This window comes from Cherax quadricarinatus, chromosome 15, assembly GCF_038502225.1.
Source record: "Cherax quadricarinatus isolate ZL_2023a chromosome 15, ASM3850222v1, whole genome shotgun sequence".
Classification (NCBI taxonomy): domain Eukaryota; kingdom Metazoa; phylum Arthropoda; class Malacostraca; order Decapoda; family Parastacidae; genus Cherax; species Cherax quadricarinatus.
The window spans coordinates 8408166-8424353 of NC_091306.1; the positions used below are offsets into that span (position 1 = coordinate 8408166).

At 45.0% G+C, this 16188-nt stretch overlaps 1 long non-coding RNA gene across 1 annotated transcript; it reads right to left on the reverse strand.

Moving 5' to 3' along the window:
* Window positions 1-12912: 12912 nt before the first annotated feature.
* LOC138852717 (uncharacterized) lies at window positions 12913-15125 on the reverse strand. Its single transcript, XR_011392030.1, has 2 exons — window positions 13476-15125; window positions 12913-13391 (listed from the first exon to the last, which is right to left on the reverse strand). It is a non-coding gene; the product is annotated as an uncharacterized lncRNA (long non-coding RNA).
* Between the last annotated feature and the right edge of the window lie 1063 nt (window positions 15126-16188).

Below are 16188 nucleotides of genomic sequence, written 5' to 3' on the forward strand. Positions count from 1 at the left end.
TTGATATCCTTGGGGTGAAATGTGACTCCAGATTGACTATGAAGAACCACGTTGTAAATCTTGCAAACAAAGCGGTCAGGAAGCTTATAGCACTTAGAAGTATCTTGCATCTGCTCAACAGTAGAGCTTGCAAAATTCTGCAAGAGGCACAAGTAAGCTCACACCTTGAGTATGTTCCACTCTCTTGGACTTCCTACTCTCTGTCTCGTCTGAGACTTCTTGATAGAATAGAGAACAGAGCAAGGCGGCTCATCTTTCGCCTAGACCCAGTCTGGATAAATCTGTCATTTCAGCAGAGCCTTGAACACCGGAGGGATGTGGGTGACTTCCATGTTATATAAAAGACCAATATTGTGAAAGTACCACAGTTGGCTCCACTCCGAGGACAGCAAGAAGTGAGCTTCTACACAACAAGACGGGTAGCCAGCAGTACCTTCACACTATACCCTTGTCCAGAACATCGCTACATCTGAGATCATTAATTCCTAGGATGACTCGAGTTTGGAACATGTTCATACACCATAATGTAATCAACGAAATAAAGTCAGTTAACCAAAGGAAATCGATAGCCCACAGATGGCTCCAATTTCACCCTGTTTCCTATCCGTATATGTCTTAACAAATATAAAGGCTTTCAGGTAGGTAACAGCTCTCAGCTTGTAAATAAAGATAGGAACCCTAAATCTAACCTTTTAGAAATCTATGTAGAGAGAGAGAGAGAGAGAGAGAGAGAGAGAGAGAGAGAGAGAGAGAGAGAGAGCCCTCGTCCCCTGCAAAATGTTTGCGTATTCTGCCCCGTAATATAAGGACCACAGTACCATTTGAGATGTGTGTATGTGTACTCGCCTAATTGTGGTTGCAGGGGTCAATTCATTGTGCCTGGCCCCGCCTTTTAACTGGTCGCTACTAGTCACTCTCTCCCTGCTCCGTGAGCTTTATCATGCCTCTTCTTAAAGCTATATATGGATCCTGCCTCTACTACATCACTTTCCAGACTGTCCCACTTCCTGACAACTCTATGACTGAAGAAATACTTCCTAACATCCCTGTGACTCAGCTGAGTCTTCACCTTCCAATTGTGACCCCTTGTTGGTGTGTCCTATCTCTGGAACATCTTGTTTCTGTCCACCTTGTCAATTCTTCTTAGTATTTTATGTGTCGTTCTCAAGTCCCTTCCTATCCCTCCGGTCCTCCAGTGTTGTTAGGTTGATTTCCCTTAACCTGCCCCTTAGCTCCGGGACTAGTCTCTTTGTGAACCTTTGCACTTTCTCTAATTTCTGACGTGCTTCGTCAGGTGTGGATTCCAAACTGGTGCTGCATAATTCAGTAAGGAGTCCTGAATGACTCCTTACTGAGATGTCGGAATGTTATTTTTAGGTTTGTTATGCGTTCATATGCTGAAGCAGTTATTTGGTTGATGTGTGCCTCAGGAAATGTGCTCGGTATTATACTCACCCCAAGATCCTTTTCCTTGAGCGAGGTTTGTAGTCTTTTGCCCCCAAAACTGTACTCTGTATGCGGTCTTCTATGCTCTTCCTTGATCTTTTTGTCTTTGCACTTGGTGAGGTTGAACTCCAGGAGCCAGTTTCTGGACCAGGCCTGCAGCCTGTCCAGATCCCTTTGTAGTCCAGCCTAGTCCTCCTCCGATTGAATTTTCCTCATTAACTTCACATCGTCTGCAAACAGGGACACTTCTGAGTCTATTCATTCCGTCATGTTGTTCACATATACCAGAAAGAGCACCGGTCCTAGGAGTGACCCCTCTGGAACCCCGCTCGTCACAGGCGCCCACTCTGACACCTCGTCACGTACCATGACTCGCTCATGCCTTCCTGTCAGGTATCCCTGATCTATTGTAGTGCCTTCCCTGTTATTCCTGCCTGGTCCTCCAGCATTTTACACTAATCTCTTGTGTGGGACTGTCAAAAGCCTTCTTACAGTCCAAGAAAATGCAATGTACCTCTCTCTCTCTCTCTCTCTCTCTCTCTCTCTCTCTCTCTCTCTTGTCTTACTTCTGTCACCCTGTCATAGAACCCCAGGAGATTTGTGACACAGGATTTCCTTTCCCTAAATCCGTGCTCGTTGTCGTTGATAAGCTCATTCCTTTCTAGGTGCTCCACCACTCTTCTCCCGATATAATCTTCTCCATGACCTTTGCATACTATACATGTCAGTGACATTGTAGTTTAATGCTGCGCGCGCGTGCGTGCGTGCGTGTGTATGTGTGTATGTGTGTGTGTACTCACCTAGTTGTACTCACCTAGTTGAGGTTGCAGGGGTCGAGTCCAAGCTCCTGGCCCCGCCTCTTCACTGGTCGCTACTAGGTCACTCTCCCTGAACCATGAGCTTTATCGTACCTCTGCTTAAAGCTATGTATGGATCCTGACTCCACTACATCGCTTCCCAAACTATTCCACTTCCTGACTACTCTGTGGCTGAAGAAATACTTCCTAACATCCCTTTGATTCATCTGTGTCTTCAACTTCCAACTGTGTCCCCTTGTTACTGTGTCCAGTCTCTGGAACATCCTGTCTTTGTCCACCTTGTCAATTCCTCTCAGTATTTTGTAAGTCGTTATCATGTCCCCCCTATCTCTCCTGTCCTCCAGTGTCGTCAGGTTGATTTCCCTTAACCTCTCCTCATAGGACATACCTCTTAGCTCTGGGACTAGTCTTGTTGCAAACCTTTGCACTTTCTCTAGTTTCTTTACATGCTTGGCTAGGTGTGGGTTCCAAACTGGTGCCGCATACTCCAATATGGGCCTAACGTACACGGTGTACAGGGTCCTGAACGATTCCTTATTAAGATGTCGGAATGCTGTTCTGAGGTTTGCCAGGCGCCCATATGCTGCAGCAGTTATTTGGTTGATGTGCGCTTCAGGAGATGTGCCTGGTGTTATACTCACCCCAAGATCTTTTTCCTTGAGTGATGTTTATAGTCTCTGACCCCCTAGACTGTACTCCATCTGCGGTCTTCTTTGCCCTTCCCCAATCCTCATGACTTTGCACTTGGTGGGATTGAACTCCAGGAGCTAGTTGCTGGACCAGGTCTGCAGCCTGTCCAGATCCCTTTGTATTTCTGCCTGGTCTTCGATCGAATGAACTCTTCTCATCAACTTCACGTCATCTGCAAACAGTGACACCTCGGAGTTTATTCCTTCCGTCATGTTTATCTTATCTGGAGTTTATCTGGAGAGAGTTCCGGGGGTCAACGCCCCCGCGGCCCGGTCTGTGACCAGGCCTCCTTAGGTCAGTGTCCCAGGATGCGACCCACACCAGTCGACTAACACCCAGGTACCCATTTTACTGATGGGGAACATAGACAACAGGTGGAAAGAAACACGTCCAATGTTTCTACTCTGGCTGGGAATCGAACCCAGGCCCTCACCGTGTGAAGCGAGAGCGTTAACGTGTGTGTGTGTGTGTACTCACCTATTTGTGGTTGCAGGGGTCGAGTCACAGCTCCTGGCCCCGCCTCTTCGCTGATTGCTACTAGGTCCTCTCTCTCCCTGCCCCATGAGCTCTATCATACCTCGCCTTAAAACTATGTATGGTTCCTGCCTCCACCACATCACGTTCTAGGCTATTCCATGGCCTGACTACTCTATGACTGAAGAAATACTTCCTAACATCCCTTTGATTCATCTGAGTCTTCAACTTCCAATTGTGACCTCTTGTGCCTGTGTCCCATCTCTGGAACATCCCGTCTTTGTCCACCTCGTCTATTCCGCGCAGTATTTTATATGTCGTTATCATGTCTCCCCTGACCCTCCTGGTCTCCAGTGTCGTCAGGCCGATTTCCCTCAACCTTTCTTCATAGGACAATCCCCGTAGCTCTGGGACTAGTCTTGTTGCAAACCTTTGCACTTTCTCTAATTTCTTGACGTGCTTGACTAGGTGTGGATTCCAAACTGGTGTTGCATACTCCAGTATGGGCCTGACGTAGATGGTGTACAGAGTCTTAAACGAATCCTTACTGAGGTATCGGAACGCTATCCGTAGGTTTGCCAGGCGCCCGTATGCTGCAGCAGTTATCTGATTGATGTGCGCCTCAGGAGATATGCTCGGTGTTATACTCACCCCCAGATCTTTTTCCTTGAGTGAGGTTTGCAGTCTTTGGCCATCTAAACTATATTGTGTCTGCGGTCTTCTTTGCCCTTCCCCAATCTTCATGACTTTGTGTGTGTGCGTGTGCGTGTGTGTGTGTGTGTGTGTGTGTGTGTGTGTGTGTGTGTGTGTGTGTGTGTGTGTGTGTGTGTGTGTGTGTGTGTGTGTGTGTGTGTGTGATGGGTAGATAAATGTGTTAATTGGTGTGCGTTCCCATGAAGCTGGGAGAGCGTAGCCAGATGTCCTAATGAGGTGTACCTGACTACACTCTATCATGGTGGTTTGAGCTATAGCAATCTGCTCCCCGCTGCTGCAGCTGTTGCTGGCTCACTGATGGACCTGGCTCCGCTTACACGTGATAATCTACCATGTTTATCGATGTTTCGTAACTAAAATGCCTGGATTCTCAGAATATGCATAAACAGCTTGTTTAATTTATGCGTCATAATTCTGAAACGGTGATGGACGGGAGTGGTGGATCAGCTGGTAGTATTGATGGTGCTGTTGGTGTTGGCATCAGGCTTGCTTCCCGAGACTCGGCTCTCTGATGACAGCTTGTGGGAAATGTCACTTCCTGCCTTGTTGACGCTCTGGTAACAGCTGGCAAACAGTTTTCTCGATAATATTTACTTAGTGTCTTTAATTTTTTCAACGTATACACTCAGATCTTGCAAGTCTCTTTCAATAGATTTTTACTTCTTAAAAAAAAAAAATAGTGACTCCTTCAACGGGACATCCGCTGTAAGGTAAGATAAGACATGGTAAGGTTGGCTCACATTCACTACTTGTGGTCTTATAGACGCTTGTAGATTTATACAAATATATATTTACAAAAAGCAACAGACACATAAAATAAAGAGAGAAGCTCACCATTTTTTGAAAGTAACACGACGTGTGGAGATCGAACTGGCGTCCTTACGAACACAAGTTCACTATCCACCGCGTCGGTATGTGACAAAAACCACTTCGCTAAAGCCCATCCAAAATAGTCAGGCCACTTAACTTTTCTTAACTGTCTATTCTTGTTTACCCCACAGCTTTTTTTTTTCACTGCACAATCCTATCCCAGTTCTTAACCTCTCCGTTTATGGCCTAACAATACAAAAAAGTACACTGTCTCACTGAGTGAAGAGGCGTAACGACAACTGAAATGTGTACAGAAACTCAGTATGCAAAATATTAATTTTGTTACCACATTTGACGCATCTCTGATTGAACAGAGACACAATATGCAGGAAGACTCAATCACAGAATGTACTTAAGATTTCTCTGTGGGTAGCCACAACTGTTGTTTAACTCAGTTATGTACAGAAATTGCTACTTCTCTCCTTGATGAGATCCTTATTTTAATTAATCAGTAAAGATACAATTATTACAGATGTGTCTGTTACTATACGCTGGTGTAGATTTTTACCTAAGGTAATAAAATGAGGAGTGTATCTACCATCCCTATTACTAGGGCCAACTGATGTATTTCGTTACTGGGAGCCAACTAATATACTTCCTTATTACTGGGAGCCCACTAATGTACGTTCCAATTACTAGGGGCACTCTAATATGCTTCTTCTTTACTAGGAACTTACTAAAATATTACCTTGTTATTTGGTATCAGATCAATAGATTTCCTCTACCAAAAACAAAACCTGATCTATATTCATACCTTCGTAAACACGCCAGTGATAAACACTTTAAAAAGACAACTCATAAACGGACTCCCCCAGCAATGTATACTAAACCAGCCACCAATGTACACCCCACATCAACGGACACCCCATCAACACATATAGGCTATCATTAATGGGCACCCCATCATTACCATCACACTGCCATTTCCTAGACACGCGAGAACCAGACATGTAAGTTACCTTCCTCCCTTCTCAGCCACTTACGTTAGTCGCCTGGAACACACACATGAGGTGCAGGTCAGGACACGGTGGTGATTTTCGTCAGGGGTCTGATGGAGGGCAGCGATTAGTGGCAACTGCTGCCATTTTCAGCAGTTGTCACTCGCCGGCGTTGCCCTGCCACCCATTCTTGCATCGTGAGTCATACGCCTACGGATCTGAACGTTCTGAACTTTTCGTAATGAACGAAGAGAACAATTCGATTGAAGTGCTGGGATTCGAAGAGGATATTTGGTTCTCCTGAGATCACTAAATCAGTGTTCCCCCAGATCAGTCCACTGGGAAATTCTTTTCAACATTAGGAGCCCGATTACCAGAGTACTGGATCGGTAATCCGAGGAACACCGGATAAAGGGTTCGAATCCAAGAGTATCGTTAGGAATATATGTATATGTATAAACATTTCCTTTCAGTCCACAATAATTTCGCATGTACATATATTCATATATATATATATATATATATATATATATATATATATATATATATATATATATATATATATATATATATATATATATATATATATATATATATATATATATATATATATATATATATATATATATATATATATTGTCCGGGAAGGACTGAAACGTCGTTCAGTTACCAGTTCACATTTCCAGTCACTATTTTGCGACTTTTGTTAAAAAAAATTTCTAAATTTTCACGAATTATTTGCTTTTCTTTCAAGAGGAGAAGTAGAGAGTATGTGAGTGCGTCGTTGATAACGCTAATGTAAACTTCTCCGTCTCCCAGGGCAGGATAAACATTCACGGCAGACACAGAACTCTAAAACTCTGAACACGGTAGATATCGTTGCTTCTTCTCGTGATTTAATTCATGAGCAGCTTTAGGACGAGGCATGTTACTGTGTTTGCCTCCTGACTCAAGTTTAGCCAGGACCGCACCCACTGTCAACTCTGTAATACTGTCACTTCGTCCTGACGATCACAGGACGGATTGCAGGTACACGATAAACTGTTGTTCATAGTATAGATACAGGGGTACAAATAGACGTTTTTCGGTCGCTGCTCGATCCGAGGAAGGTATCCTCGTATTCCATAACCCTAGCCCCTTGTCTCTAAATGCACGCGATTGGAATAGTGCAAAGTGCGGCATAAGTTGATATTGCACTTAAATATTAGTGTTTAAGATCTAAAGGGAATCCTAAGAAAAATTCACAAGTCAACATATGGAAACTAGTACTCAATTTTCTTCAATAAAATTAGCGAATGAGGACATACACAGCTTAGAACTAATTCAAACCTATCAAAGAAAACAAAGACACCAACATCCTAAAATATACAAGCACATCAGCCTTGAATCCTCTCAGGAATTACATTATCACGTTATCAGCATGGAAGAATTGAAGCTAATCAGACGCGACACAGAAATTATCGCGACACAGAAATTATCGCGACACAGAAATTATCGCGACACAGAAATTATCGCGACACAGAAATTATCGCGACACAGAAATTATCGCGACACAGAAATTATCGCGACACAGAAATTATCGCGACACAGAAATTATCGCGACACAGAAATTATCGCGACACAGAAATTATCGCGACACAGAAATTATCGCGACACAGAAATTATCGCGACACAGAAATTATCGCGACACTGAAATTATCGCGACACAGAAATTATCGCGACACAGAAATTATCGCGACACAGAAATTATCGCGACACAGAAATTATCGCGACACAGAAATTATCGCGACACAGAAATTATCGCGACACAGAAATTATCGCGACACAGAAATTATCGCATGAGCTTTATTTCTTTCCAGTTTCTTCCAAAAAAAGCAAACTGGGACTTCCAGAGGCCAAAATCAATCCAAACTTTTTTCTAAGACCGATGAGCTTTTAAGAAAGCACATAATACAGTGAGAAAATTTTATGTAAGTTTAATGTACATAACAAATTTCTAACAATGGTTTTGAAGACACACAAATGTGGTAAGAACAAAAAAGAACAATAAACTGGTTTAACCTAGCATAGCCAAATAAAGTTAAACACTGTGACGTATTTCTAATCAGAAGAGACATTCCTCATTTATTTCCCAAAAACCAAACTGATTAATAAAATTGACACATAACTTACACAAGCTAACTTCAAAAGATTGTTTCCTCTGAAGAGAAGACATTATTACAAAAATTGTAAAGGTGACCTGAAGATGTATTCTCCAGTTATTGCTCAGAATGCAACAAAATTTGTGCCTACACAGCCTAAACCTCTTTAAACGTTCCGTCCATTTCATACGATGCATCAGCCAGTGACGATTGTTGCCACTATTGTTGCATTTCAATCGGAGAAAAGCTCTAAACCTGTAGGTATTATATAGCGCCTGTAGGATAGAAGGCATTCAAATTCGATCCAAGCTAGGGGGAAAGGTAAGTCCACTTCCTTGGATCAAGACCTCCTCACCAGCATCAAGGGAAGATAACGCACTAAGGTAAAAAGCACTATACTCTTTCGAGAGTCAAGATGAGAAAATTGCATCAACGCCCTCCATTAAATACACCATTACTAAACCTCTTGCTTCACATGGCGAGGGTCAGCGTTCGATTCCCAGCGAGGGTAGAAACTTTGGGCGTGCTTCTTTACACCGGTTTTCTATGTTCATCCATTAGTAAAATGGGTACCTAGGAGCTAGCCGACTGGTGTGGGTTGCATCCTGGGACAAGGACCTAATTTGCCCGAAATGCTCTGGATAACAAAGGGATTTATATATAGTAGTATGACATTGATGACAGTTAGACCTGCATACCTTGTACAAGTGCTTGTAGTAAATAAAGATATTATTATTATTATTATTATTATTATTATTATTATTATTATTATTATTATTATTATTATTATATTATTATTATTATTATTATTATTATTATTATTATTATTATTATTATTATTATTAGTAGTAGTAGTAGTAGTAGTAGTAGTAGTAGTAGTAGTAGTAGTAGTAGTGGTAGTAGTAAAATAAGACACACGAGTGTTGAAATTTTGAAAGCGATCAGAGGAGGCTGTCTCCACCTATCACATGGAAACAAAATTTGGGAATGACCTGCGTAACACTGTACACAGAGCAGCCACACATGCAAGTAGTCCCATGAATCTTGTCTAAGATACATCACACAAGCGTTGAAAAGTAAAAGCCGATCGAATACGGCCTCATGAAATTTCAGAGGCGTTCATAAGAGATAAACTGAAGGTTATTTGAAGTGTTTTATCGGGAATACAGATTTCACACTATTTTACACTTAAAATTGTCAAATCTGAATCTAAAATTTTTTTTAACTCTCCTCCGTCGTCGAACGTTTTGCCTCCCTATTTTGAACGTTTGATTTCGAGGATTTCGGAAGGCATCCAATTGACTCGGAAAGTATACGATTGGCTCGGAAGGTATCCGAGCCAATCCACGAGAGAAGGGTTCAAGAACTTTTTTACAGAGCACGTTAACAATGCCAGTCGTTCCAAGAATTTGGTCCTTGTTACCGTACATAAGTGATGAAAATCTGAAGACTTTTTGGAGAAAGCGGTCTCGGGTTATGAGCAAAATGTAATCGAAAAGTTGGAGACAAAAAAAAACAAAAATAAAAAAAACAAAGCAGAGGGTCTCACTTAAGGGATACCTAATAAACTAGCCACTGACAAGATGAGTTGACGGTGATTAATAAATTAGCTGCTCACGGAATTAGCTGCGGGTGAATAATAAATAAACTTGCAGATCGGGCGACACTGACTAATAATTGCCTGTCTATTGTTTTTTAATACTGACAAAACTTACAGTTTTAAGACGAAAAGATTATTGCCTCGTACTGCATTACTCCGGCTCTTTGTTAGATTTTCTTCTCTTATTTTTGTGTTGCACAAATGTTACACAAGTCATTTATATAATAAATACTGCAAGTTGACCGAGGACAGCAAGTATAGGGAGACTTACCCATTTATCTCGGCCCGCCAAGGTATCTAACCCGAATCCTTTCGGTTGTGAGATGAAGTACTGAGCTACATTGATATTTCTCTTAAAAGCTTCATCTTCCAGTTTAGTTAGTGTAAGGAGGTGCTTGTTCCTTACTCGGAGGAGCACTGGTTGCCTCTCCTATCTTCCTCATAACCTGCCAGATATTTAAATACAAAGGAATTGTTTGATATCCTCATGAAGATGTTGAGGCAAGGCAGAGTTTTTCAAAACTCCGTGTGTGTGTGTGTGGCACAAAATGTGGAGAAAACAAACTCGCGCGCGTACACACACACGTACGCACGCACGCACGCAAACTCAAATACACACACATACACACATGAACACACACACATAATACACACATACAATACATACACACACACATGCACACACACACACATTCACACACACATGCACACACACACATAATACACACAAACACACACACACACACACACACACACACACACACACACACACACACACACACACACACACACACACACACACACACACACACACACACTCACACACACACACACACACACTCACACACACACATAATACACACACACACATATATACACATATACACACACACACAGCCAAGGTCAACTTGCCAACTTCAAGGGGGCCCAAAGAGTCTATGCTGACTAATGCAAATAACTTGAGGCTGCCGACCCGTTTACCTGAGACGCACCTGAACAAACACCGACCACCACACAAACATGGATGACCCACAGACATACACATACACTCTCTGTCTATCTGTCTGTCTCTCTCTCTCTGTTTCACACACGCACTCACTCTCGCAAACACACACACACACACACACACACACACACACACACACACACACATACACACACACACACACTCACACACACACACACACACACACTCACACACACACATAATACACACACACACACATATATACACATATACACACACACAGCCAAGGTCAGCTTGCCAACTTCAAGGGGGCCCAAAGAGTCTATGCTGACTAATGCAAATAACTTGAGGCTGCCGACCCGTTTACCTGAGACGCACCTGAACAAACACCGACCACCACACAAACATGGATGACCCACAGACATACACATACACTCTCTGTCTATCTGTCTGTCTCTCTCTCTCTGTTTCACACACGCACTCACTCTCGCAAACACACACACACACACACACACACACACACACACACACACACACACACACACACACACACACACACACACACACACACACACACACACTCACACACACACACACACACACACTCACACACACACAATACACACACACACATATATACACATATACACACACACAGCCAAGGTCAGCTTGCCAACTTCAAGGGGGCCCAAAGAGTCTATGCTGACTAATGCAAATAACTTGAGGCTGCCGACCCGTTTACCTGAGACGCACCTGAACAAACACCGACCACCACACAAACATGGATGACCCACAGACATACACATACACTCTCTGTCTATCTGTCTGTCTCTCTCTCTCTGTTTCACACACGCACTCACTCTCGCAAACACACACACACACACACACACACACACACATGGAAGGCAAATCTTGTATCACAAACCTCCTGGAGTTTTATGACAAGGTAACAGAAGTAAGACACGAGAGAGAGGGTTGGGTAGATTGCGTTTTCCTAGACTGCAGGAAGGCCTTTGACACAGTTCCCCACGAGAGATTAGTGCAGAAGCTGGAGGATCAGGCACACATAAAAGGAAGGGCACTGCAATGGATAAGGGAATACCTGACAGGGAGGCAGCAACGAGTCATGGTACGTGAAGAGGTATCACAGTGGGCGCCTGTTACGAGCGGGGTCCCACAGGGGTCAGTTCTAGGACCAGTGCTATTTTTGATATATGTGAACGACATGATGGAAGGAATAGACTCTGAAGTGTCCCTGTTCGCAGATGACGTGAAGTTGATGAGAAGAATTAAATCGGACGAGGATGAGGCAGGACTGCGTTGCTCAAACGTGCAGACACGACATCAGGATAACTCGTTGAGAGACGGATGCTTCTTATGTAGGGTGATGAAGTGAAGGTGACTTCATACCTCTCCTTCCTCTCTCCAGGGTAAACACAACGCTGCGACCACCGCTGGTACCAATATAAAGAGGTTGTTTGGTAGCTGTAGAGCGGGTAGTTAAATGATATACTTCTTCGGAGGCTTCTTAGTTTATTGTTAAGTAGTGGTGGGTTACACAGGCTTGTGTGTTTGTGCCCATGGCCCGGGCAGGGCCATGCCCGCGAGAGAGAGATGAGAGTACTTGTGTGTTGAAGCCAGGCCGCTGTGTGAGTGAGAGCGAGGCAAGTCTGGGCATACTGAAGTGGCAAGGCCTATAGGTGGCAGCACTTGAGTGGCGCGAAATATGAACTAAGCTGGCAGACAGCATGGGCTGTCTGTGCAGACAGTACAGGCTGTCTACATACGCTCGGCCACCTACCGCGCGTCGTCCCGACGCGACAATACTGGTAGTAAAAGAAACTCGGTCTCTCTCTCGTGGGCATGGCCCTGCCCGGGCCATGGGCACAAACACACAAGCCTGTGTAACCCACCACTACTTAACAATAAACTAAGAAGCCTCCGAAGAAGTATATCATTTAACTACCCGCTCTACAGCTACCAAACAACCTCTTTATATTGGTACCAGCGGTGGTCGCAGCGTTGTGTTTACCCTGGAGAGAGGAAGGAGAGGTATGAAGTCACCTTCACTTCATCACCCTACATAAGAAGCATCCGTCTCTCAACGAGTTATCCTGATGTCGTGTCTGCACGTTTGAGCATCCAGACACAGGTACAAGCAGGATCCAGCCGAAATTTATCGAAATTCTACGAGAATTGTAAGTGGCGTCCCAGTGACCCCACGCTGTTTCTCAAGTCACGTGTTCAGCGTCACTTGTATGTTGCTGTTGTTGTTCAGCTCAGCACAGCTGTTTCAGCGAGCCAGAGGTGAGTTTTGTGGTGATTTCTGCGTCCAGTGTGCGTTTCGCCGTGTTTTGGGTTTGAGAGGAGGAAGTTGCCAGATCCTCCCTCGCCGTACACTCACCCACGCTCCTCGCCACCACACTACCATACACCACCACGCCATCTCTCCCTCTGCTGTGTTTTCTGCTGTTTTTCGTGTGAATTCTTTGCCAGTGCTGTGTATCCGAGTGCCCGAGGCCACTCGAAGCTGCGTGGATCAGCATCCCACGTAGATCACGACACCACGTGGATCGACACCACGTTGGGTGTGGCCGATGTCATGTAGACCTACAAAGCCACGTGAGTTACCAGATGTCCCAGGCCTCATGCTGTGGTCTGCTGCCCGCATCACATCGACGCCACCCACGATGCTGCCCGACTTCATGACGTCACGATGTCTGCTGACGTCACCTCACGATGTCTGCTGACGTACCTCGAGATGTCTGCTGACGTCACCTCACGATGTCTGCACCTCGAGATGTCTGCTGACGTCACCTCACGATGTCTGCTGACGTCACCTCACGATGTCTGCCTGACGTCACCTCGAGATGCTGACGTCACACGATGTCTGCTGACGTCACGATGTCTGCTGACGTCACCTCACGATGTCTGCCTGACGTCACCTCGAGATGTCTGTTGACGTCACTGCTGCTGACGTCACCTTGCGACATCACGCCTGACATCACATGATGTCACATCGAGTGTTCTAGTAATTATTTCAGTATTGTCGAGAAGATTGAGAGAAAATATATGTCGTGTGTTAATTAATTCCTCTCAGTCAGTGTTCTCACATTTTAGTATGTCTTAGTCAGTTTTATGCGCAGAAAAGCATCATTTGCTAGTTAAGCCATGTTGTACCGTATGTACAGCGGTGTGTTTTTAAAGTTCCGTGTGTCCAGTGAGGTCTGTGGTCAGACCCTTGAGTTGTACCACTAAGTCACCCGTGACCAGTGTGTTTGACAGCTGATTTCTCAGCCCTGAGCGTATGAGCCCCCTTGTACAGAAAGCTTTTATGCTCGTCGCTCGTGATGTTCTGTAGAATCGTACCTGCTACGATTCCCATCGAGATTTGTTTCACTTCACCTCCAGACCTTCAGAGTGCAGTTATATGTAGAGAAACAAGTCTGGGGACGCTTAGACTAACCTCTGCTATAACTCCAACTGTCGAGAGATGATACTCGTCAAGCCGCAGCCAGGCCTGTCGGCAGGCGCTGTGTCAGCCTCGTGTCACAAGCTTCAGTGAGCAGCCTGCACAAAGAAGATGTCACTTTGACTGCTAGCTCTCTCACTGCAGTCTGGTGTATGATGTTACGACTCCCAGATGTTTCGCCCAGTCGTCTCTGCCACGACTCGCTCCACAACTCGCTCCACGCTCGCCGGCAGTGATAGCCCAGCGACAGTACCAGTCGAGAAGTGTCCTCCTGAGTCGCTTGCCAGAAGTCCTGCCCAGTTGCCGAGTTTTGTCGACGCCTCACTCAAGGGCACCAGCATGTCGTGCCCCAGGTTGAGTGAAAACCTGCAGCGACTCCTACGATGTCTGCTTCACCGTTCCAGAGGAGACCGTACCCTGTTACGTCACAGCTCAGCCGCAGCGATGTCTCCCGTGTTGCAGTATCTGTCCAGACGCAGGAAGGCGTGCAGTGATGCCCATCGACGCTCACTGCCTATGACCACGATGTTTAGCACACCCCACATGTTTTTTTCTTCCCTCCCTGTAGGAAGTTTTTTTTTTCCATGTCCATATGTATATATATGTTTTTATTTTGTGTTCTGTGCCCTGTTCCTACGAGAGAGAGACCGAGTTTCTTTTACTACCAGTATTGTCGCGTCGGGACGACGCGCGGTAGGTGGCCGAGCGTATGTAGACAGCCTGTACTGTCTGCACAGACAGCCCATGCTGTCTGCCAGCTTAGTTCATATTTCGCGCCACTCAAGTGCTGCCACCTATAGGCCTTGCCACTTCAGTATGCCCAGACTTGCCTCGCTCTCACTCACACAGCGGCCTGGCTTCAACACACAAGTACTCTCATCTCTCTCTCGCGGGCATGGCCCTGCCCGGGCCATGGGCACAAACACACAAGCCTGTGTAACCCACCACTACTTAACAATAAACTAAGAAGCCTCCGAAGAAGTATATCATTTAACTACCCGCTCTACAGCTACCAAACTATGCTACACTGGAGAGGCTGGACATGTGGTCCAGTAACTGGCTCCTCGAATTCAATCCAGCCAAATGCAAAGTCATGAAGATTGGGGAGGGGCAAAGAAGACCGCAGACAGAATATAGGCTAGGTGGACAAAGACTACAGACCTCACTCAGGGAGAAAGACCTTGGGGTGACCATAACACCGAGTACATCACCGGAGGCACACATCAACCAAATAACCGCTGCAGCATATGGGCGCCTGGCAAACCTGAGAATAGCGTTCCGATACCTCAATAAGGAATCGTTCAAGACACTGTACACTGTGTATGTTAGGCCCATACTGGAGTATGCAGCACCAGTCTGGAACCCACACCTGGTCAAGCACGTCAAGAAGTTAGAGAAAGTACAAAGGTTTGCAACAAGGCTAGTCCCAGAGCTCAAGGGAATGTCGTACGAGGAAAGGTTAAGGGAAATCGGACTGACGACACTGGAGGACAGAAGGGTCAGGGGAGACATGATAACGACATACAAGATACTGCGGGGAATAGACAAGGTGGACAGAGATAGGATGTTCCAGAGAGGGGACACAGGGACAAGGGGTCACAACTGGAAGCTGAAGACTCAGACGAGTCACAGGGACGTTAGGAAGTATTTCTTCAGTCATAGAGTTGTCAGCAAGTGGAATAGCCTAGCAAGTGAAGTAGTGGAGGCAGGAACCATACATAGTTTTAAGAAGAGGTATGACAAAGCTCAGGAAGCAGAGAGAGAGAGGATCCAGTAGCGATCAGTGAAGAGGCGGGGCCAGGAGCTGAGTCTCGACCCCTGCAACCACAATTAGGTGAGTACAATTAGGTGAGTACACACACAAATAGGTGAGTACACACACACACACACACACACACACACACACACACACAAAAGAGTCGAGTCTCATACATAAACACACAACATTCACAACAAAACTCACACTCGCGCACAGCCGACTAAAACAAGTCACATAAAGCGTAAGAAAGTGGATGAGTCACAGAAACCAAATGCGAGCAGCATACAAATACACAAACA